This window comes from Mastomys coucha, unplaced genomic scaffold (assembly GCF_008632895.1).
Source record: "Mastomys coucha isolate ucsf_1 unplaced genomic scaffold, UCSF_Mcou_1 pScaffold15, whole genome shotgun sequence".
NCBI lineage: Eukaryota > Metazoa > Chordata > Mammalia > Rodentia > Muridae > Mastomys > Mastomys coucha.
Genome location: NW_022196897.1, coordinates 113,860,738 through 113,885,271, shown reverse-complemented (window position 1 = coordinate 113,885,271; position 24,534 = coordinate 113,860,738). Strand labels below are relative to the sequence as shown.

Here is a 24,534-nt window from a genome sequence, read left to right as displayed (position 1 = left end):
CATCGCATGTGTGTGTCTGTACTTGTGTCTGTGTCTATGTATACATGGAAGCCAGAGAATAGCCTCAGGCATCAGTCCTTAGGCACTAATCACCTTGAATTTTTTTTGTTCATTTGTTTTTGCTTTTTTGAGCCAAGTTCTCTCATTGGACAAGTGGGCTAGATTGGCTGGCCAATGAGCCCATGGGACCTGCCTGCCTCTCCCTCCCCAGAACCGAGGTTATGAGCAAGTGTCATTTGCTGTTTTATAATTTGTGTTCTGAGGCCTGAACTCATTTTATGTTCTGAGTTATCCCTCCAGGATCTTCCCCAGATCCCAGCTGTGGCTCAGTACAGCACCCTAGCCCAGTCTCACCTCAGCATTGGACAGTTGCAAGTCTGGAGCTAGTCTCTTCCTCGGGAGAAGGGCAGGCTTTCTTCTAGCCCGTGGTTAACTCTACGGCTGCCCCTGCGCCATCCCAACCCACTCAGGGCAGAAGCAGTTGCTTCACTCCCATGCGGTGGGACTGACAATCTGCATCCCAAGACCCAAGTCCTTCAGAACAAGCAGCCGGCCTTACTTAGCACCCTGGAGTGTGTTCTCAGCTCCAGGTGTAAAGCTGGTTCTTGTGGGCTCTCAAGACTCAGGCAGCTACTTCCTCCTTGGACACAAGCCAGTGTCTTCCCCAGAGGTCACACAGCTCAGTGCCCTGTGGTCGGGGCAAAGTGTCTACTCTTTTACAGAACTTTGGGTATGCTCTGACACAGCATGACCTAGGAGCTTGTGTAGAGAGGGTACAGAATGCTCATCAGCTCTAGAAGATCGTGAACCGACTTAGCGCATTTGGGTGTTCCTATCCTGTTAATGTATCATCAGTTCAGGAGCCAATGCTCTTAGACTTGGTGCGGCTGGCTTGAACAACATTGCCTGTCAATGAGACTGCTCAGCCGATGCTTTCAGAAGACTGTGTTTCCATTTATCAGCCCCAATGAAAAAGGCTTTCTTAAGTTAATTGCCTGGAAATAACACCAAGTTTCTTGCTCAGAAAACAACAAACAAACCAAAATCTTCCTTCCAGGGGCTTTTCTTGCACTACTTGGGGCAGTAACCCCTTGGGGAGGTGGGGGGATTTTAACTATGGGTCCTCTTTCAGGATGTGCTTTGGACTGACTCAGAGAGAAAGCAAGCTCCCTTCCTGAATCTCACTACCCTCCCTCCTATGAATGTGTGCAGCTTAGATTCTGCTCTAACCCAGCTAAAGTGTGCCCCTGGTATGTGTCCCTGTAATCCTAGCATCTAGGAGGTAGAGGCAGGATGGTTGCTGCCAATTTGAGGTCAGTCAGGGCCTTACAGTAAGAACTTGTCTTTTAAAACAAACAGAACAGAAAGCCTCGGACAAAAACCCCAGATGACAAATGTGAAGGTACATGGCACAGTTCATTCAGACAGCCCATCAGCCATATTTTGCCTTCCTGGTTTGTTTCTAACACCTGGGAGCAGTAAGTACCCTTCTTGCCATCAATGTAACATGTTAATGTTTTTAATTAAAATTCTGTATCATAGAATAGGTCACAGAATTGTGGGAGATGGCTTCTTTGTTCTAGAACTTCCTGTATAATGAAACTGTCATCCAAAATTGTTTTTCTGTGGACTGCTTATTAAAAGAAATGATTTTTGATGAACTAAACTAGGTGAGTGCTCGCAGCATGAGGCCCATTGGGAATGAAGCCCTTACCAATCACAACCCACACACCCCCAGGTGGGGGGTGGGATGAGAAAAGAGTGTGCCTTCAGCTGTCAATTTCAGCTGATTGTTTCTGAGGCTATGTGACTATTATTTCTGTATCCTGCGGTGTGTTTTTATAGACTGATATCAATTTGTAGAGCTACATTATGGATAGACATCCCCAGATGAGTGCAAGTTTCAAGCCATGGAGTGAAGATATGGAGTCTGATGGCATCCAGAGGGGAAATGGAGAAGGGTACTAAACATACCTTTCACCTAAGATGGGGCCTTCCTGCACTGGGGGATGGGAATCCTGTTGGGCAGAACCCTGAGCAGGCAAAAACCAATGAAGCCTCTTCCTCCCACTTGTGGAGACACCAAAAGACCCATGAGGGGCTCCAAAGCCACAGCAGGGCTGTGGTTTTAATTTGCCTTCAATACTGGAGTCATCATGTAAAAATCCAGTGATTTCTATCTCGGCAAAACTCAGAGAAGTAGACCACAGGGTCTACTTCCTCCCAGTGTTGCGCTGCTGAAGCCATCATTAGCCATTTGCTAGAGTACCAGGGCTCTAAGGAATCACCCCACACGGCTTGCTCAGCTCTGTACTGGAGGTGACAGTCCAGCTTCAGACTGTAGCTGGAGGTCCAAAGTCAAAAGACCCTGAGAGAACACAGAGCCTGCACGAAGACACATGCCTCAACAACATGCCAGCCCTTCCTGGGGCAGTTGGGGGGAGGGGGAGGGGAGATTGGTGTTTGTAATGATTTGGATATAAAAATGTCTCTGAAAGACTTCTGTGTTGAAATTTTTGGTCTCAGCTGGTGGATCCAATTATTAAGAAGTTATTGGTTGATTGAAGGTTATGATCTAATCCATGAGTGTAATTCTGATGGGTATAGAATCTGATGTCATTAGTGGGAGGTGAAGGAAACCAAGCCCCTTATTCTGTCTCTCTGTCTCTCTGTCTCTGTGTCTCTCTGTCTCTGTCTCTCTCTCTCTCTCTCTCTCTCTCTGTCTCTCTGTTTCTCTCTCTCTCTCCTATCTGACATAAGGTATATGTCACATGCTTCCACTACAGTGATCTTCTTGCCACAGACTTACAACCAATAGAACATGTCAACTATGAGCTGTTAACCTGACCCAAAGGAAGTCCTACCCCCATCCCTCCCCTCCTCTGGTATTTTTGAGTTGTTTGCTTAAGGTGTTCTGTGTTCTCTCTGCTAACATACTGCCTTTCTCATGGGCCAGAACTCAAAATTCAAGAGACTCAACTGCAGTCTCCTCCTGAGCTCACAGGAGGAGGCGAGGCGAGAGGCTGAGCTGCAGAAAAGCTGTGGGGAACATCTTGAGTTTGTCTGTAACTAATCTTGAACCATTTTGGCTTTTAAAATTCACAGCAAATCCGGCCCAGTCAACACATCTGCAGTTAGATGTGAGGAGCAAACACACAGACTGAGTGTGGATGGGTTTTTCCTCCTGCCCCGCCCCCTTGACTCCTCACTCCATCCTTACCCTCCAAGTTGTAATCTTATCATATTTAGCTGGTTCCACATAAACAGATCTAGGTATGTTTTCAGCTGAGGCTTGTTAAGAACAGATGCGCACATGGCTCCCCAGTGTGGATCCATTGGAGTGTTTTCTATCAGCAGCTTCAGCTCTCTTCCCTTTCTTTGAAGGGGAAAAGTATTAAAAAACATAACCCCCATTGAAGTGGGTATCACATACTTCTGGGCTCTGGGAGCTTGGGTTTGTCAATGGCTTCCACACAGTCATCTGACTCATGAAGCTGTGAGCACAGAGGGTGTATTTGATGGACAATGTTGGGGGGTGGGGCACACGCAGTGAGCCAGCTACTCTAGTTCTCCCCTGCACGTGTGTGTGTGTGTGTGTGTGTGTGTGTGTGTGTGTGTGTGTGTGTGTGTGTGTGTGAGCCTTTCCTTGAGAACTACAAATCCTCTGACCCGAGGATTGAGAAAGTTCTTCACCTCACAGGACCGCCCGGCAGTGTGGGTTTTGGTTGAGTCCAGATGTAGTTAATGAAGATTAGCCACATGTGAAAGGACATTCTGTCTGATTCTACTTACATGAAGTGCTAAGAGCAGTTAACGTCAGAGGGATGTGGAGTGGAAGCTGTCAGGGGCTGAGGGGAGGGAAGTGGACAGCGATTGCTCATTTGCTGTAGAGTCTCAGTTGTGCAAGTGGATAGAGGCCTGGAGAGTCTGTTACACAACAGTGGGGAGGTAGCTCATGCTACACAGCTTCCTAACATGGTTAAAATGGTGAAGGAGATAAAGACCGGAACTCATTGATGTAGCCACCAGCGATGTAGCCACCAGCATTAGTGACTTCTGTTGTTGCTGTGGACAAATATGTGACAAGAAGCAGTTAAGGGAAAGTTGGCTTATTTTTGGCTCATGATCCATCTTGGTGTGGGAAGAGGTGGCTGAAGGAGCTGGAAGAGACAGGTCATGAGGCACACTCAGGAAGCAGAGGGAGATGAATGTTGGTGCCAGCCTGTCATTTTGTTAGATTTAAGCCCATAGTGTGGTGCTACCTACAATTAAGGGAAGTCTTCCCACCTCAATTAACCTACAAGCATTACCCAGAGGCCTGTCTCCTCCGTAACTCTCGATCCTGTTGGGCTGATTAGATCGTGTCACTTAGGGAAGGATGTGGGGGGATGCGGAGATAGGCAGACACCCAGTAAGGTGTGGTCTGTGGCTCAGGCTGGTCCCAGCTCAGGTGTGGTGAGGAAAGTCAGGTTATGCTGGCTTGGGTTTGACTCCCAAGAACAGTCCTCAGGTGGGCCTCTCCCTTTTCCCCTGAGAGTTTGGCAGCCACCACATGGGGCCGTCTATGATGGGGCCTCACTGGTCACTGTGACTCAAAGCTGTGTCCCCAGAGGCCTCTCATGCCCTTGCAGCTTCAGGAAGGGCCTTCTTTCTACCTTCAGTTGTCTCTGGGTAAAGCAGGGTTCACATTGTCCTCCCGTCAACAGGATCTGAGAGCTTGGGAAGCAGGGAAAGAGGTCTTGGGTGGGGATCCAATCACGGTGGGTAATCAGATTGAAGGAACACTGCTTCCCACCTTGGTCCACTTCCCTGGCAACGTGGGTCTTCACACACCACTTTGCTTCATTTCATACTGTTAAAAGGGGAGCAAAGGGTTGGGGCGATAGCTCAATTGATAAAAATGCTTGTCACCTAGGCGCCCACATAGAGAAAGGCCAGGATCTGGAGAGACCAAGACAGGTCGATTCCTGTAGCTCCTCTTGAGGCTTCCAGGCCAGTAAGAGATTTTGACTCAAAAATAAGGTGAACAAGACTGGCTACACAGTCTCTATCTCGTTGGGGGGTGGAGGGGGGAGGGTTACAGTCTTTGTAAATCCTGTGGAACCTGGCAGCCTCTTCAGGACACATTAACATGAAAATGTAATGTGCCCGAGACTCAACTGGGACTCCAGGGTTGATAAAACCTCAAACATGCTGCTGGGCCCCAAGGTGGTAGGCAATGGGCTCCAAGAGTAGCAAGCAGTATGGAGAGGCCCTGAGGCTGAGTCTAAACTAGGCGAGGTAGGCCCTTAGGCCACCTGACGGGACCAGGGTTCCTTAGAGAGATGTGAGCTCCCTAAGCAGGAAGGAGAGTAGCTGCTTTAGGGGTTTTAGAGCAGCTTCCTGGGGGCAGAATACAGCTCATTTGTCTTAATGAGGAGGAAAGAACAAAACCAAAGCATTCATTAGCACTTCCAGGAAGATGAAAGAAACGCACTTGCTCTTATACAAGAGTCAGTGGCTGGCTGTGGAGGTAACTGGGAAAGAATCTGGCAGAGAATTCTGTTACCTGATGGAGGGAATCTGGCTATTCTAAAGGTACCTGCTCACAAGGTACCCAGCCCCGTGGGACCTGCTAAGTAGCCAGTGAGAGCAATTCTGACTTGGTTTTTTAAAATCTTAAGTGTGTCCCACCTTTTCCTGCATCCTGTCAAGTTCTTTTGCCCAGTTGTTTTCTTCACTGGCAATTTTGGCTGTCTGAGCCCACCCATTTCCCCCCAAAATGAACATTGATACGTCTTGATTTCTGTAACCAACTCTGGAGTTTCCAGAAGCATGACACCACTCAGTTCCATGACACACTTGGCTCAAGTTAGCATAGGATAGCTCAAGTTAGCATAGGATAGCTTTTTTTTTTTTTTTTTTTTTTTTTTTTTTTTTTTTTTTTTTTTTTTTTTTAAATTTTGAAACAGGGTTTCGCTGTATAGCTCTGGCTGTCCTGGAACTCACTCTGTAGACCAGGCTGGCCTTGAACTCAGAAATCTGCCATCCTCTGCCTCCTAAGTGCTGGGATGAAAGGCGTGCACCACCACTGCCTGGCAGGATAGCCCTTCTTTCTTTCAAAAAAAAAAATGGTTTTTGTTTGCATGTATGTGCACATGCCACATGTATGCCTGCATGTGCTTACCCATGCACTTATAAGGGCCAGAGCTCAGCATCGGATTCCTCCCACTGCCACACCTAGCTTTTTGTGTAGGGATTAGAGATCTGAACTCAGGTTCTAATGCTTTAGTGGCAAGGACTTTCTCTGCTGAGCCATCTCCCCCGCCCTGAAGGAGCGCTTCTGAGCACAAGTTAGAAACTGCTAAAATATAGGCAGTATAGGAGTTCTAGAGGAGTACTTAAAACCATTCAGCCTCTAAGCAGGGTCTCCGATTGGCTGGGGGCGGCGGGGGGTGATTTATTGTGATCTCCAGACAGAGGTCCAGCTGGGATGGGCAGAAGACTCCCCCCTCGTTCCATCTTCTCTTGAGTGTTGTCAGATCCCCTTTATCATTTCACCTTGATGTCCCAGTTCTCTCGCTCTTCAGAGCCTCTGCACAGCAATCCCTTGCTATTTCCAAATATTGCCAGGATCAGTGCATAATAGGTATATTATGGGTGCTTTACCCCAAGTGACTGGCAGCTTGGTGACTTCTCTTTCCAGCCACAAATGAAAGGGGACTTACAAGACATGTGCACGCCTGACTAATGCACACGCTCTTCGTGAAAAACAGGATAAATTACAGAGAATGGCAACGTAATGATTACAGAAAGGTATATGAGGCAGAACCCATTAGCGAGCTGCATTTCGTTCAAAACTGAGAGAGCGGGCAGGCAGAATAACACGCCTTTGTGCTGTAAGCCACTGAGCCATGGCAATGAGTAATAATGCAGCCGGGGATCTGTGCGCACTGCCTCCACCTCTTGTGCCTATTTTCATAAGTTAATAACTCAAGCGTGGAAATTGGTTCAGACTGAACACTGGAGGTAGAAGCTGGGCAAATGGTGTGGGAAACAACTTGTTATTGTTGTTGTTGTTACTTAATTTAGCTTGGTTGTTTTCAAGTGAAGAACGGCAACACCACCATGGGTTTTCTCTGGTGATGCATTCTTGTTGAACCCGAGACAGTTTGGGTCTTGTTACACTGGGTTCACTTTTAGTGATGACAGCAGTTTCTCTTCTTACAGGTGTTCCTCTCTGTTCGATGCAGGTGGGATTCTTGCGGGGGCAGGGACTGAGTCAAACCTTGGAAATGACATCATTCTGAACTCATCTGCCTTCATCCAGAAGACTACCAAAGCGAACCAGAGGACCAGAGAATAGCAACTGCTCTGGACAAAGAGGGGAAGACCCCCGCCAAGTTCTGGTTGACTTCCTACAGCAGAAGGAGCAGGAGACACCAGAAGGTAGTCACTCCTTCCGGTGGGGAGGGACCAGGTTTCATATGGGCATTTTCTTTGGTTGAGATAGGAGATCTTCATGATGGAAGAAAACAGAGAAAAATTCAGTAAACCCCTTGGTACCCACATCCCCCAAATAAATGGTCACTTTTACATGTTACATCGCCACACCAACTTTGAAAACTAAAAACTTAACTGAAACACAGCTCACAAACATGATGAAATGATCTTTAATTTCATAACCAAGCAAAATGAGAGGCTGGAGAGAAAGAGACCCCTAGATCAGCAACACCTCTCTCATCCTTCAGGAACAGGATCCACAGAGGGAAGCTCCCAGGCTAGTCAGCACCAATTATTGTCCCGTGGTACAGATGAGTCCCAACATGGGCCATGGGAATGAGGGCCCTGAGTAGAGGAGACAGAGCTGAGGATGAGCCCCGAGGCAGCCCTTGCCCAGCCCCAGGGAGAATGTGCTTAACACCTGCAGGTCTGAAGGAAAAGCCTGTCAGGCAGGAAGACAGAAATAAACAATACATTCTTTAGGGAGTGCAATTTAATGCACACCCCAGCCAAGGTCCGTTGAAAAGGATAACAAAATACTCTTTACCAATTTGCCACTTTGCAAGGACAATTTAATAATGTTTATTTTGTTATTAGAAAATTGTTCCATTTGTGAATCTTTAGTAACACTCTTCCCCAGGGGCACCTCTATCTTTTAAGTCCTTTTCCTTTTTTTTTCTTTTTTCTTTTTCTTCTCTCTCTCTCTCTCTCTCTCTCTCTCTTTCTCTCTCTTTCTCTCTCTCTCTCTCTCTCTCCCACACACACACATCCCCCTTCTCTCTCTCAAAAACTTTGAGGATCATGAAATCTGGCCTTTTGTAGGTTGCTGAACTAGGTGTCTTGAATTAGTTAAGCCCATTTTCGAGTTTAACCAGATCCAGTAGAACCATGTGCTGGCTGAGGTCGCCGTCAGCCTGTATCCTGGTCCACTAGCTAGAATCCCAGGCAGCCAAGGCTGAAAATACACTGATGCAATGGAGCTCCAGGCTTACACCTGCCTTCTAGGTTGATGCCTCTGTTTATGAACTGATGCCTCACTTAAAAGTAATAATAATAGAAGGCTCATGCCAGCCTAGGTGTTCAGGGTCTCCCTAGCGAACCAAGATGGTAAAAATTACAAAGTACTTCCTTGAGACTCTCACGCCCACCAGGCTCTTCTGCCCCATCTGGAAAATGGTTACACAGCCTTGCTGATTCCAAAGACACAAACCTCAGGGTTTCTGGCACGGAGCATTGGATTCTCACCAACACAGCATCCTTCTTGATCTTACTGGACCCCTGGCCCTGCCTATGGTCAGAGGTTTGGCTCTCTGGGAACTCTCTGGAATTGCCCTTTCAAGTTCTCCTTCAGGTAGGCATTGCCTTACCTTTCTTAGCACAGGAACGGGAAGGAAGGAAGAGCACTGAGCACCAAGCACTTAACGGTCTGGTAGACAGAGCACTGAGCACCAAGCACTTAACGGTCTGATAGATGAATTCTAAATGGAGCCTGGGAGAGCAGAGCTTGCTCTTGCTGGAGGTGGCAGCTGTAGACTTCACAAAGAACGGGGGTGGGGGGGTGGGGAGTGGGAAAGGGAACTGGGGACATGGAACAGTGGGAGATGGTAGGTAGGCAGAATTAAAACAGATTAGTGAGGAGTTGAAAAGATTTTGTTAGTTCCAAACCACACTGGTCTGGAGAAAAGGTTCCTCTGCTCTGGGTCCTGGCTGGCACTTATGTCAGACTAGAATTCAACCCCCTCAGTCTTACGGGTGTATAATGGCATCTTGCGATGACTACGTATTTCAATATATAGTCAGTCTTTATCTTCACTCACATCTGCTCTAAGTATTTCTCCTTTAAAAAGATTTTTTAAAAAAAATCACATTCAGGGTGTGTGTGTGTGTGTGTGTGTGTGTGTGTTCATTTTGCTTATGGCACTTTCGGACCTTAGATTTCCATTTTTTCTTTCCTATTTTTGACTTTTGTGTCATGAGTACAAGCGTACCATCACTGCACTTTGAAGCATTCTTATGATAGATGCCTTAAAATGAAAATATTTGTCAGATGGGGCTGGGAGTGGTAGTGCACACCTTTAATCCAAGCACTCAGTAGGCAGAGGCAGGCAGATCTCCAAGTTGGAGGCCAGGCTCGTTTACAGAGTGAGTTGGAAGACAGCCAGGTCTTCAAAGAGAAACTGCATCTTAAAAAAAAAAAAAAAAAGTTTGTCAGATAATATTGCATCTCAATATTGGAATTTACTGATCTTTTTCATGTGGTTTAAAAGATTCCTGGATTTTAGCATGAGTATGCTCCATTGAAATCTTGCTATTTGGAAGAATTTATTTTTTTATTGTCTTTCATTTTAACTGGCTTCCTTACAGAGCTCACATAGGGGAGATTGGATAGAGAGGAACAGCTCATTATTGCCAGGTAAGAGTAGAAGGCCAGGTTCTCCACCAGCTTCTATTGACATCCAAAGAGAAAGGCTCCTTCTTGCTGGTGGGGTAGAAGCCCAGGCTCGCTGACGTTGTTTACCACACATCAGGGAAACCCTTTGCCTTTGGACATGGATGAAACGTCTCAGCTTCCCTAGTCAGTCTTCTGGTAAGGGGTGGGTAAGCAGGGAAGTCCCCTGGTGACAGTGGGAAACTGGGTATCGTGTCCCTGCTCTATATCTATCTGCCTCCCACCGGTGCGTCCCCTCCCGCACCCCACCCCCATTTAGCCTTTGCCCATAGGGTGGGCTTACATTTTCTGTAGCGGAGCCTGCAGTAGACCACTAGTGCCTGAGACTATTTTCTAGGCCACGCCCCTTTCTAGGTTCTTAGAGAGAGTAGGTTTAGACTGACAGTCTCTTTTCTTCTGCTCCACACCTGTGATATGTGACACAACATGGACGCAGAGAAAGCTAGGCCGTGCTATTCCTCTGGTTCCCAGGTTGCTGGTCAGCCTCTCTTCCCATCTCCTTCCAGCACCTTTTGTATTTTCCCTGTGTAATATTATGCACACTTCTTAGTGATGCTCAGCAGCAGGGAGGGAGAGGAATATCTTCAACTTCCTAAAAGTGGAAGTTCTCGTCTTTCTTATGGCTACTTATCAAAAAAGTTCTTCCCACTTGATCTCTATTTCACCCCCTAAGGCAAATACTATTTTTCTTTAAAAAAAAAAAAAAAAAAATCCTAGATTAGCTTTACCTACTCTAGAATGCCATGTGATCAATGCAAGCACTAACTGTGTACATCTCCGTCTGGACCCTTCTCTCAGTGTGCTGTGTTTGAGCACCTATTCATATTTTATAATTCATCCCTTCCTATTGGTTGCAGCCCATCACTGAAGGAAGTCAGGGCAGTAACTCAAACAGGAATTTGAAGCAGAAACACTGAAGAATGCTATTTGCTGGCTAGCTCATGCTTCATTAGTTCTCTTGCACAGCCCAGGAGTATGAGCCCAGGGGATGGTGCCGCCCACAGTAGGCTGGGATCTTTTACATCATTTAACAAGGCAATCTCCACGGGTGTGCTCTTAGGCCAATCTGATCTAGGCAACCCCTCAATTAAAACTCCCTTCTCAATGAAAACTGAGTTGGCCCAGTGATTAAAAGCACTTGTTGCTCTTGCAGAATTCTCAGGGTTCTGTGATTACAGTTTCAGGAGATCTGATTCCCTCTTCTGACTTGTGCAGGCACTAGGCAAGCATGTGGTGCACATACATACAGGCTCATACACATAAAACGACTAAATCTAAAGAGAAAAAGAAAAGAAATTAGACCTAACTAGGACACACATTGAGCCTGCAAATTCCTTCCTTCCTTCAAAACAAACAAACAAACAAACAAACAACCTCGGCCTCTATTTAGTGAGCCTATCCTCTGAATTAGGAGCCAGTTAGGATGATTATCAGTGGGGAGAGGATCTGGCGATCTCTCCTGCAGCAGCCAACAAGTGGTGAAGCAGAATAATATAAACAAGGAATGGACATGTGACATTAGTTAGCAACACCTGTCACCAAGGTTAAGTAAAACTAGGTGAATGGATAGGGAGTGGCCAGTGGCCTTCGGGTAGATGTGGTGTCATTTCAATACTGGAGGTCAGAAGACAGACCTATTAGGAAAAGGACTAGGAGGCAACTGGGGAATGCTGCCTTTGAAGAAGACAGGGGATTTTTTCCCCCTTTCTGTAAGCCTGTATCTTTAAATGTGTTCATTTCTTGGAATACAACATATCTTAGGGGTAGCTTACACAACACCCATGAACAGTGGGGCAGACCCAAGGCCTCTAGGAAAGGAGTCTCTGACCAAGGCTATGTGGTGAATCTCACTGCCTGCTTTCGGGAACCTGCCACCACATCCTGCACTACCCCCACCACCACCCCCTACCCCCATTTTCCACCATACCCCTTCTTCAGGGGCATCCTCACTAGGAGTGGCAGTAGAGTTAGAAAAACAGCCACATGTGGTCCCTAGGGCTTCAGGTCATGGGAGTGGTGAACAGTTCAGTGCTCTCTGCTTCTAGATGGGGCACTGGTGATTTAGAGAGGTTGAGCAAGTGGCCCAAAGTGGATGAGAGGTGAGCACTGAATGGTAAGGTAGGTGTGTGAGGTTCCAATTCCCTTTGCTTTCACCCTTCCTTCCAGCTATAGGGTTTCTTGTTCTCTCAGTTTTGAAGTGAGGGGAAGAATGTCCTCTGGGATCAGAGCTTGAAGAAATTTGATGAAGGTTTGAGAATCAATCTTAGACAGTCCAGTGTCAGTTCTGGGATGTTAAGCTGGAAGGATCGAGGTTATGTATCTCTACGTGGAAGACATAAGGAACCAGGGTGGGAGGAGGGCAGTGGTCACGGCAGTTGCTTGGATTCTGGAACTGGGAAAAGCTGGGCTCAAATCCAGACTCCACTGACTGTGAGAGTTTGGGCATATTGTTGGAGGCCTCTACACCTCCATTTCCACATTTACAAAATGGTGACTAACATTTTGATTGATGGAGATTTGATTGAGTTCCCCAAGACAAAGCATTCAAAGTGCTTAGATGCTAGCAGGCCCAGGGCAACTGTCTAATAAGTACTGGCTGTTGTTTTCATTCACCATTGTTCTGGAAAGCAAGACAAGCACTGACTACTCAGGGAGGTGGCCAGGAGCTGCCCCGGCTGCTGCTACCCTGTTCAGCCCACAACCTGTAAGAGGATATTGGTGTAAGGGACCCAACTTCCTGTATCAGTGGGACTATGTGACTTGAGGGGTGCCTTCGGACCTGCAAGGTCAATTTGCTTCTTTGCTCCAGTAGCTACCCTCAGGCAGCAGTGGCTGAGGGAGAAGCAGCTGGGGTTGGCTCTCAGCCACTCCAGCTGTTGTCTGTGGTAATGTGTTTATCTGCTCCAGAGGGATAGAAGTGGCTGAGCAAGGAAGTGTGCAGGAGGCTGCACCTCACAGTGACTTGCCAGCTTGGGTGAGCTTGCCATGGACAGCAGGCAAGGGTCGTATCACCATGGGTTGTGGTACCCTCTACATGCTCTGCACCAATGAGAGGCAGTTTGCAAAGTTATTATAAACAGATTACATTTCGTATCCTAATGTGGCTGCTGGCTACCTGCCAGTGAATCTTAGCCTACAGGAAAGAAGCAGTTCCGTGAGCAGACTATTCTGCACTTTGACTCTGTTTCTTAAGGCTTCTCCCATGTCCCTTTAACAACTCCCCCCTCCTCCTTTTCAGAATGCTCTCTCTCCTCTGAGCTTAACCAGAAAAGCTGGAAGGTGCTTTCTGCCCAGCCAAAGACAATGAGTTGTACCCTGCATCAACACACACATACACACACACACACACACACACACACACACACACACACACACACACACATATACTGAGCCACGAATCCAGTACAAACCAATGCCTGCCCAGGAACAATGGAAAACTGTCTCCATGTCCACTAAGAGATCTACCACACACCCACTGATGGTACCTCTGCTCCAGTCAGCAGCTCAGATGGCCACTCTGCACATCCAGATGTTTGGTCTGACACTGCAGGCAGCTGTCTTCTGGTTTTTCTTTATCTAAAAGTTGGAGGACTGGATAGGAACAGTGTGGGCAGCCATGGGGGTGTTCTCATTTGCTGGGGGCTCAAGCATATACACACTTGTTAACACTTAACACATTCACATGTGAACACTCAAACATATTTATACATGTATTTGTAAATATGAAAACACACACACAAATAGGAACACACAAAGTCCCCAGTGGACACCACATGTTCACAGTCCCATGGGAACTATCCTCAGGTCACTTAGCATTTATTAGTAGCTCATCTTTTTACTTTCTTTCTTTCACCCCTCCTTAAATATGGGTGTTGCTTCTCTATTTCTTTATTTACTCATTTAATGTACTTTGGTATTTTGCTTGCATGTATGTCTCTATGTGTTGTGTCCCCCGGAACTGGAGTTACAGACAGTTGCCAGCTGCCATATGTGTACTAGAAATTGAACCCAGGTCCTCTGGATTCAACAGCCAGTGTTCTTAACCACTGAGCTATCTCTTCAGCCCCTCACCACCACCACCCCCCTTTTTTTTCTTTTTTTCTTTTTTTCTTTTTTCCGGTTTTTTGAGACAGGGTATCTCTATATAGCCCTGGCTGTCCTGGAACTCACTCCGTAGACCAGGCTAGCCTCTAACTCAGAAATCCACTTACCTCTGCCTTCCAAAGTGCTGGGATTAAAGGCGTGTACCACCACTGCTCGGTCTTTTTTTTCTTTTTGAGACAGAATCTCACTATGTAGCCTTAGCTCTATTGGAACTCATTTTGTAGAACTACTCAATCAAATTCACAGAAATCCTTCTGTCTGCCTCTGCCTCCGCCTCCGCCTCTGCCTCTGCCACTTCAGTGCTGGGATTAAAGCATGAATGTCAACTTAGTAGCTCATCTTTAAAAAGTCTGAATGGCTGTTTAGTATTAATGGTTGGATACTTGGTCCCTATTTGGTGGAACTATTTGGGAAGGACTAGGATGTGTTGGAGGTGGGCTTTGTGGCTTCAAAGATTCACCATTTCCAGAATGTTCTCTGCCTCCTGCTTGTGGATCACAATGTGAGCTCTCCATTGTTGCCACTCTGCCTTTGCTCCCACACCACAGACTCTAGCACCCTGGAGCTGTAAGCCCAGATCAAAACTTTCTCCTACAAACCACCTTGTTCATGGTGTTTTGACATGTCAACAGAAAAAGTAACTAAGGTACTGCATCCGTGTGTCTCTGTCACTGGCTGGTGTGGATCTGCAGCAGTGGTTCTCAACCTTCCTAGTGCTGTGACTCTTTAATACAGTTCCTCATGTTGTGGTGACCCCCCCCCCCATCCTAAATTTATTTTTGTTGCTACTTCATAACTGTAATCTTGCTATTGTTATGAAGTGTAACGTAAATATCTGATACACGACCCCCCAATAGAGTCGTGACCCACAGGTTGAGAGCTACTGGTCTAGAGGGTAACTGCTGGAGTGTCCACGTTCCTGGAACTCTCTCTCTTTACAATGAATAGTACAGAGACACACAAGTAGTTACAGCGATGGAGAAAGTCTATTCAAGTGGAGACCCAGGGGCCTGGAGGTGTGCCATGTCTCTCCTGTGACCCAGCTCCAAAACAGAAGAAAATAGGGACTGAGGTAAGGTCCCTGCTGACCTTGTATGGGCCCTTGATGCAGCGTCGTCCTTTCCCATGTAAGGAAGCAGGCTTTTTAGAACAAGCTGCCCTGGCTGAATGAAGCTCAGGTGGACTATAGAGGCTGTTGTCATTCCCTACAGCCTTTGGTGTGTTCATCTCTGGAATTTCCCCCTCTGCTGTTTTCCTGCCTTCTCAGGCTGTTGCAGAACAGGGCCAGCTCTTGGCTGAGAGAGCTGACCACCACTCGCCTCCTGGAAGGGTCCAGAGGGAAGACAGACAAGGGAGAAGCAAACTGTGACCAGCTAGTACTAGAAAGCCAGGAAAGCCAGCGCTCGAGCCCAGGGGCAAGGGAATTCACTGTTGACACCCACAGGCAGCTGGCCAGGCCCTGACAGCCTCACTGCCACCTCCTTCACAGGATGACAGCTGGAAGCTTGATCAGCCAACCCTTCCATGAAACCCCGAGTGGCTCTGATCTCCATTCTAGGCATTTGCAGGAGGAACCAAAGAGGGCATGCCAAGGCCATCCTGCTTGGGGCTTGGCACAGAGCAGTCACCCACAAGTGCTCTGAGTCCAAAGGCGGATTCGTAGGCCAGCAGTTGAGTGTGGTGATGCTGTAACAGAGCACAAAGCCACAATGGCTGACAAGAAGCTGTCAGGGCCACAGCAGGTTCGTCCTCTCTCAAGGGCCCAGCCTCTATGGGTGCTGTTTTTAGAGTAGGACAAGAGAGACAGATGGTGGGGTTTTTATTTTTACCCTGGACTGAGCAGTCGGATGAGGAGACCCTGAGCTGTGAACAGGGGCCCCGGGCCATAAACACATTCATCCTCAGTTAGCACCTCCGAAGCTCGAGGCCGGCCAGCAGCTGCATATGCTGGCTAGTTCTGTTTGTAACACCACACTCTCCTCTGTTTCCCTCTAAGAGGAAGCAGAGAGCACTACTGTGTACTTAGCTGATACAGGGCTGAGCTGTGGCTCTCAGACAGCAGGAAGGAACTTCTCCATTGATCCTACTCTCTGGACTCGCCCAGTGGTGTGACCCAGCAGAAGTCTAAGAGGATGGAGTGTGCTGGAATGTTTAGTGACTTGCCTATAGAATCTGCCCACCCCTGAAGAAAAAGGACATGGGTTTTATGGTTTACATTTGAGATGTATTTTAATAGATAGCCTATACACATCGTACAAACAAAAGATCCAAGCCAGTGTGCAGAGAAGGGATCCTTCTGCCTCTCTCTCTGTCATTTTGAAATATATTCATATGCATTATGTGTCAGGATGACATGCCACCACATGTGCGTGGAGGTAAAAGAAGATTTTTGTGAAGTCGTTTCTCTCCTTCTACATTTAAGCGGGTTCCAGGGGCTCAAACTCAGGTCACCAGGTTTTTGTGGCAAGTTCCTTTATCAAATGAGCCATACTGCTGGCCCTGGCCTCTGCTTCTTGAAAATTTGTTTTTCTTTCACTGAGGGTCATATTTCCCATGATCTGATGGAGCTATTCTTGACACACAAGACAGGACACTTTAGTTTGTTACATGAGGGACAGTGTGCTGTGCCACTGTTTATTTAACCAATTTCAGAATGTCAGGCATTCGGGGCTGTGTTTAGTCTTCAGTGAACACAAACGATGCTGCCTAAAGAGCTTTATGGGTGCAAAAGGTTCACACCTGCTTGAGCATTCCTTGCTGTCAGTTTTCAGAAGCTGAGCTCTCAGGTAGGGGATTAGCCTCAGTAGTTCTGATAGGTACTGTCAAATCATGCTCTGCCATAATTGTTCCATTTTCTAAGAAAACGGCAGGCAGAAGGATGCAGTTTCCAGACATTTTAGATACGGCACATAGGAAAATTCGACAGTCCTGAAGGTGGATAGTAATGTCTTGGTTTAGGTTTCAGTTGCATTTTCTTCCTTCCGTTCTGTAGTGTTGAGCTTCTCTCTCTCTCTTTTTTAAAGACTTATTTTACTTATTTTATGTATATGAGTACACTGCAGCTGTCTTCAGACACACCAGAAGAGTACATTGGATGCCATTACAGATTGTGAGCCACCATGTGGTTGCTGGGAATTGAACTCAGGACCTCTGGAAGAGCAGTGGGTGCTCTTAACCACTGAGCCATGTCTCCAGCCCCTTGCATCTCTTCTAATGCGTGTGATATTGTACTTCAGTCTCCACACCTCAAGTACCAGGATGGCTGTTTGATCTAAGGTGTCACATCTCATCAGCTCAGTTCTCTGCCTGTGTTTGTGGTTGTTGCTATTGTTGGATTATTTTTCAGTTGACTTATTCCAGTCTTTAAGATAGGGATTTTGTGGGTTGTCTGAAATACTGATTTTAATTAACTTGCAGGTGGATTTTCATGTATGATTCTGATTGGTTTGGCCCTGGGGACAATTGTGATTGCCCTACAGTGTCAGCTTGAGTGGATTTCAGTGTGATTCTGAAGGTGTTTCTAGAGAAGTTCAGCTGAAGAGGGAAGACTCACCCTGAGTGTAGGGGGTACCATAAATGGTCTGGGATTCTAGACTGAATACAAAGAGGAAAGGGAGAAAGAGTGGTGGGCTGGCAGGGTTACAGGCATACACCATCATGCTTGCCTTATGTAGTCCAAGGGATTGAATCCAGAGCACAATACAGGTTAGATCTGAACCCTATGAACTGGCTACTTTCCTGGCCCTAGCCTTACACTTACACAAAGAGAAAAAAGTCCAGTTTTAAATTGCTTTCTTCCTGGTAGTTGTCTATAATGATAGGCTTACAGGTGAACGTCTTCTTTTAGGGGAGGCGGGGAAGCAAAGACTGAGACAGAAAGAAAATGGCTCCAGGGCTGGAGAGGTGGCTCAGCTGTTAAAAGTACTTGCTGCTCTTGCAGAGGGCTCACACTCCATCCACAGCACCCACATCCCAGAGGCTCACAACTGTTTGTACTTCTAGCTCCAGTGTATCTGATGCCCAAGGGTGCCCACGTTCACATGTATGTACATGTACATAACACGCAGGCACACAGACAGACAGAGAAGCAAAATAAATCATTAAAAGAAGTGGAACTGATATCAAACAAAGGCACGGCATAGTGTGTTCTGAGAGTCACAGTGGGTCTCTTATGCTGCTGGAAGCTCCATGCTGCCTGAAGTAGTGTCAGGAAATGATTACGTCAGCCTGGACCAGATGTGGATCTTCAGAGGCTAAGGCACCTGTCCACGCATACTTCATGGGTGTTTGGTTCCAGAGAGGCCTGATTCAGCCTTCTAAAACAGCACATCTCCTGCCTCTCCCTGACAAGACCACAAGGGAGAAAATAAGAAAATTAGTGTACCCAAATGACTTGGGCCCTCGGGGGAGACTCAAAGGCTTCTAGTGGGCATCAACAGGCAACTGAGGAGATGGAGGCAGGAGGATCAGAAATTGAAGGTTCATAGAAAGGTCTGGGCCAGCCTCAGTTGTATGAGACTTTGTTTTAAAATAAATAAAATAAAATAAAATAAAAATGTAAAAGATGCATTTCATTTTACAAATGTCATGTGATCAATTGTTTGGAGACACACACACACACACACACATACACAGCATCTCACTGAGTTAATAATCACAGTCAGCCCTCTTGACAGCCTTGGGAGCAGGAATTATGATTTTCTTCAGTGAATAAGCAAGGAAACCAAGCACAGAACTTGATGCCATAGCTAGTACAGGGACATGCGTGTCAGGCCCGGTGTGTATAACAGTATAGGCCCACCTGCACTGTGCTCCTTGACCCTGAACACTCATACTTACTGTCTTCTCACCCTCAGCTACAGTTTGGCAGTGGTTTAGCCCCTAAAGGTTCATGTGCTAGCTTAGTGTAGAGGTGCAGAGGGGGAGGGGCCCTTAAAGGGTGGAGCCTAGAGGTGCTGAGGGGGTCCTTAAGGGGTGGAGCCTAGAGGTGCTGAGGGGGAGGGGCCTTTAAGGGGTGGAGCCTAGAGGTGCTGAGGGGGAGGGGCCTTTACAGGTGGAGCCTAGCGGGAGGTAGTTAGGATGTGACTGGGTCAGTTCTTGTAGGAACAGGTTGCTAGATGAGACCATGAAGCCATCTTTGAGTCCCTTTGCTGTACACTTTTGACACAGTGTGCTGTTTGACACGATGACCTCGCCAGAGCCAGTGCTGATGCCCTGCTCTTACAGGGTCAGAACTGTAAACTGAATAAAACTCTTTTCTTGTTGTCTTTTTTAAAAAATATTCATTTATTTCACTTATATGAGAACACTAGCTATCTTCAGACACACCAAAAGAGGGCATCAGATCCCATTACAGATGGTTGTGAGCCACCATGTGGTTGCTGGGATTTGAACTCAGGACCTCCGGAAGAGCAGTCAGTGCTCTTAACCGCTGAGCCATCTCTTCAGCCTCAACTCTTTTTTTTAGAAAGTGCCCTACCTCCAATATTCTGTCATGATAACACAAAAAGAAACTGCGGAAGTCACTCTGAGGGAGACACATTATCCTACTATTTTTATTTAATGGGTTTGGCTGTTTATGAGTTTGAATATCTTTTTATGTTATATAAATCATTTGTCTTGATTTTCCTGCTGTGTTTCCCCATTTTCAATATCTTCTTCTCTGTGTGTGTGTATGTGTGTGTGTGTCTCTGTATGTGCATGTGTGTTTGTGTGTCTGTCATATATACTGACTAGTTTTCTTACCTTTACTGTGGTTTTCCAGCTTCTGAGACATTTTAGATAATCTCAAAGTGCCCCTCCTGCCTGTCTCTCTGGTGCTCACATTGTAGCCATGAACCTGCCTGCCCAGCTTATTCCCATTATTTTTATACTCAAGAGGTTTGCATCCCTCCCACATAAAGACAAATATTTATTCCTATCTTTAATGTAGGAGGTGGGTTTGTTTTCTGCATTAGTCCCTTGTTCTGTCTAGAAGTTATTGGCATTTTTTTTTCTTCAAAAAGTCACCTCAGAAGGACATTGAAAAGCATGCCTGCATCCTTTCTCTGTTCTGACACACTTGTAACCTGGATGAGTTCTTCTTCATCATCCAAGTGGCAAATGTGTCATGTCTGATATCTGGACCAGAGACTCTGAGGATCAACAGAGACATAGACGCCCATTAAAGAAAACCACATCAGCCTGGCAGTGGTGGCACACGCCTTTAATCCCAGCACTTGGGAGGCAGAGGCAGGTGGATTTCTGAGTTCAAGGCCAGCCTGGTCTACAGAGTGAGTTCCAAGACAGCCAGGGCTATACAGAGAAATCCTGTCTTAAAAAAACCAAAAAGAAAAGAGAAAAAGAAAAAAGAAGAAGAAAACCACATCAGCTTTTAGAGCTTACCCCCCAATACCGAATGCCATCAAGCCCATGGTTTCTAAATCATTGGATGGTTTTGTTCTCAGGGTCAGAGAGTTTCACTAAACTTCGTCCAACACTTCGGAATAACTGTCAGCCGCACAGACAGTGCTTGGTGTCTGGATTCTCAGCCACCAGTGTAATAGCGTTTGCACCCCCAGGTGTCAGAAAATTCTCCCTGAGCATGTTGGTGTCTTAGCTTTTACAAGGACATTGTTGAACTTGACTGCTTTTCACAAAGGCAGCTGCCCAACTAGCCATCCCCTAAGCAGTACATTCTTCTTGGTTGCATTTTTAAATTCTCATTCTTTTTCTTAACAAATGTCACAACTGAATGTTTATTGGTGTTGGTTTGGACTTCCATTTAATCCCGTTAAAACCAGTTTGAGTCAGTCACCTTCTGGTGATTCTTTGATTGTCCTTCTCTGAATCTGCTCACCCTCACTTTTGACACCTGGGCTTTCATTTTTTTCTCCTGAGACAGGGTTTCTCTGTGTAGCCCTGGCTGTCCTAGAACCTACTCTGTAGACCAGGCTGACTTCGAACTCAGAGATTCACCTGCCTCTTCCTCCCAAGTGCTGGAATTAAAGGTGTGTGCCACCATCCTGAGCTTTCCACATGTTTGTTTATATCTTTGAACATCAAGTTCACAGTGAGAAAACGGAGGCTCAGGGTGGTGGGGTGACATGACCAAAGTCTCAAGACTCCAGTGGGGATCTGAGCTGAGCAGTGATAAGGGTCTGTACACAGGGCCAGAGCAGAGTATCAGTCGACAGTGACAAGGACACTGGTGTCACACCCAACAGTCTACTATGAAGTCACGCACTTGACTCTCAACACCCTAGCAATACCACCAGCCAATCCATTCCCTAAGATCTAAGGGTCTCCAAGGACTCCAGCAATGCTGCTCTGGGAAGACCAAGGTCCCCAGCACAGATCTAAGAGTCTGCAGTGAGCAACTTCAAAGTGTTCAGGGTTCTAGCTGGGTATCCATTTTCATTCGACTGGGAATCCTTTTTTACACTGTATTTCGTCTGGTCCATATTTGTCCATTTCAAAAATGAGGATATTTTGAAAAACTTTTTTCACTGCCTTGATGAAATTTATTTTAGTTTAATCAGTTATACCCTGTTTAATACACCTGTTTTAAAATATGCATGTTTGTGTATATCAAGCCCACGTGGTCCTCTGTGTTCTTTCTGAAATGTTGCCCATCCTCATGGCTAATAAGTCCAAAATAGTCCAAGAATTCCTGTCAAGCGTTCACTTTTTGTAAAACTCACACAATTTTGCAATTTTGACAGTTTTTCCAGGAATGGACTTCCCCATGATTAATCAATCGTTTTACATCCAAGAGCAGCTCTGAAGGCTTTCATATGTGGTCGGGCTGATCACCTACTCAGGACCTGAGTAGTACCTTGCTCATCTCCCATCACCTACGGTTTCTAGTTCATGTGGAAGGGGGAGTAGGGGGGGCTCATGGAGGATGTATGCTATGTGTGTGTGCATGTGTGCATGCAAATCTGTGTGCCTGTGCACTCACGTGTAAAGAGAAGAGAAGGATATTTGGTGTCCTTTTTCTATCAAGCTCCCTTGAGACCCTGAAACTCACCATTTTCTAGCAGGCCTCAGAGATCCTCCTATTCCCCCTCAGCCGGCCTTCTCTTCTAGGTTAAAACCAAGAAACACTAGGACCTTGCCCTTAGTTCCTTGATCTACTCTGTGTGTGACAATGGGGTTTCCCCCTGGGAGCTGTTGTGAGGACCATTGGCTAGCACACCGCTGTAGTTCATATTGATATCATATGTACATGATATTAAGAAGCTGTGAGGTCATAGTGTGATGATGACCTGCTGAAACAGGTTTTAACACACTGGGGAAACCCAGCTATTCACACCTATATAACAAGTCCACCGTACCCCACCTTGCTTTATTTTTTTGGATACAGGACTCATAGTTGTCCTGCCAAAAAGAAACTTTGACTCCGAGGATGTTTTCTCATGGGATTCCCACTAAGCAAAGTGTAAAGACACACTGGCTAGCGGCACAGCTGGGTTCAGAGCAGTTACCATCAGCAGGACTCCTGACGGGCTTCTCATGGAAGCCAGAAGGAGATACAGACTGTCCCCACCCCCGGGGTGACAAAGCTGCGATGAGGAGAGATCTCAGAATGTGGACCTGGCACCTCAGTCTGAGAACTGGTCCAATGACTAACTCAATGGAGGAACTTAACTCTTAAAGAGGAGCCTTCCCCCACCATGCCGGCTGCAACTGCAGAGGCAGCTCTTCCTTTTACATGCAGCACCTGACAGACCTGAGGGGAGTGGATGTGGGAGAGCCCTGAGCCACCCCCACAGTCCCTGCCTTCCCTTTTACTGCAGCCTGTGCATTCTTGACTCCTGTCTGACATCTCCCACCTCGCTTCATAGTCTAAGAGCTGGTAATTAATTACTCTTGACCTTAACCTTTGACACCACCCAGTCATCTGGATGGGTTATCCACACCTGGTAACTGACCTTGGGGTCACCTCTCCACTCTGCCCGGTTGCCCTTACTGGGCTGAGTTTTAGTTTTGTTTGTCTTTCTCAGAATCAGTTGATTCTGATTTTCATCTGATTCTTTTTCCTCCCCTACTCTGACATACTTTCTCAGCATTTGCTTCTCTCATTGGGCTCAAGAATGGAGATCCAGATACGTTGTCTTTGAATCAAGATGGAGAGGTGTCAACAGAGCTCTGTCCCCGCCCCATCTATCCTGAGCTGAGCAATGTGGTAAAGGGTTCTGTCCTGGGCTGAACTTGGCTCTATAGCTAGGCAATACAGATTCCCCTTGACCCCGGGGGATTCCTCCAGGGAGCCTAGCAAATTCCCTGAGCTGCTCCTGCTGCTCATGTTCTTTAACTGATGCTCTTGTGTTGGGCTCTATCCTTGTGGTTTTTTGGATTTCTTGGAGCTTTCTGCATTCCTCCCTCTGAAGTTGCCATTTGAACAGCTCTCTGGTCACCCTGGCTAGTATTCTCCAGCTCTTCTCCCATGTTGGCTGGTACACCCTGCTTCCTGCCAGGGCCCTGCTGTTCTGGGGGTGGATCTGGGCTGGGCTCCAGGAGACAAAATTCCCAACTCTGACTCCATCCACATGCCCAGATGTTCCTCTGCTGATTTCTCCTCTCTTTTCTCTTCCAAAGCCAGGGAACATCTCTGAGTGAGAGAAGGCTCGGAAGGATCCACAGCAGTCATTCTGTCCATTTCCTCTAAAAACTTTGTAGCAAACACAAGTGTGGGAGTGGAGAGCAGACTCCTCCCAACTTGGAGGGGTCTCACAAGCCACCACTGCAGGCCTTCACTCCCATATCATCTCTCACCATTTGGTAGCAACTGACCTGGCTGTACCATCTGGGTTCAAGAAGACGGTGCTATGAGGGATTCTCAATGCCTTTGGAGCTCAATATTTTACTGGTCTATAAGCAACTTGCTATTTACATTCCAAGCTGAGAACCTAGCCACACATATAACAGTGTGTTCGAAGCCACACTTGAGCAGGGCAGATTTGAGGATGAAATCCAGGCTGTCAGGCCTTTCCTAACTGGTGGCTTTTAAGCTGGAAGCTGGTCTCTTATGAGGTCAAATGACTGCTTACCTCCCAGTCTGTGTACATCCAGTATTCAGCTATCAATACCAGAGTGCAGGAAACCAGGGCCTGGATAAGGCAGACTGGGTATGAAGGCAGAACAAAAATAGAAGCTGCAAGAGGAGCCAGCACACTGGGTGTGAACCTTGGAGACAGCAGAGCCAGAGATCAGAGCTCCTGGGAATGCCAGAGGGGGGACCCTGCAGGAACTGCTGCTGGGGGTAGGGGGAGTGGAAGGATATTTCATGGGGCCAGAGAAAAGGAGTCCATTCCCAGGATGGCCTTAGTAAAGGGACAACATCTTGTTTTATTAAAAGCCTGTTGCTGGCTGGATAAGCAGTCTGCCTGCTGAGTGGGCAGGGGCCAAATATTACTGTGGATAATTCGGAGCCAGTGCTGGGAGCTGACATCCAACCAGGAAACAAATGTTTGTTTGCTTTTTTCTGATGTAGAGTCTCCCCCCCCTCTCCCTCC

General features: G+C 46.8%; 2 long non-coding RNA genes across 6 annotated transcripts in view; one reads left to right on the top strand and one right to left on the bottom strand.

Moving 5' to 3' along the window:
- Nucleotides 1-575, bottom strand: part of LOC116090898 — a 5,664-nt gene extending 5,089 nt beyond the window's left edge. For both annotated transcript variants that reach the window (XR_004118847.1, XR_004118846.1), the window contains exon 1: nucleotides 355-575. This is a non-coding gene — a long non-coding RNA (uncharacterized LOC116090898). The remainder of the gene's footprint in view (nucleotides 1-354) is intronic.
- LOC116090897 overlaps nucleotides 1-24,534 on the top strand; it is a 170,691-nt gene that overhangs the window by 93,296 nt on the left and 52,861 nt on the right. For 3 of the 4 annotated variants that reach the window (XR_004118843.1, XR_004118845.1, XR_004118841.1), the window contains one exon: nucleotides 7,233-7,428. This is a non-coding gene — a long non-coding RNA (uncharacterized LOC116090897). Of the gene's footprint in view, nucleotides 1-7,209; nucleotides 7,429-24,534 lie in introns of all 4 variants that reach the window. The other variant, XR_004118844.1, reaches the window with a different exon arrangement.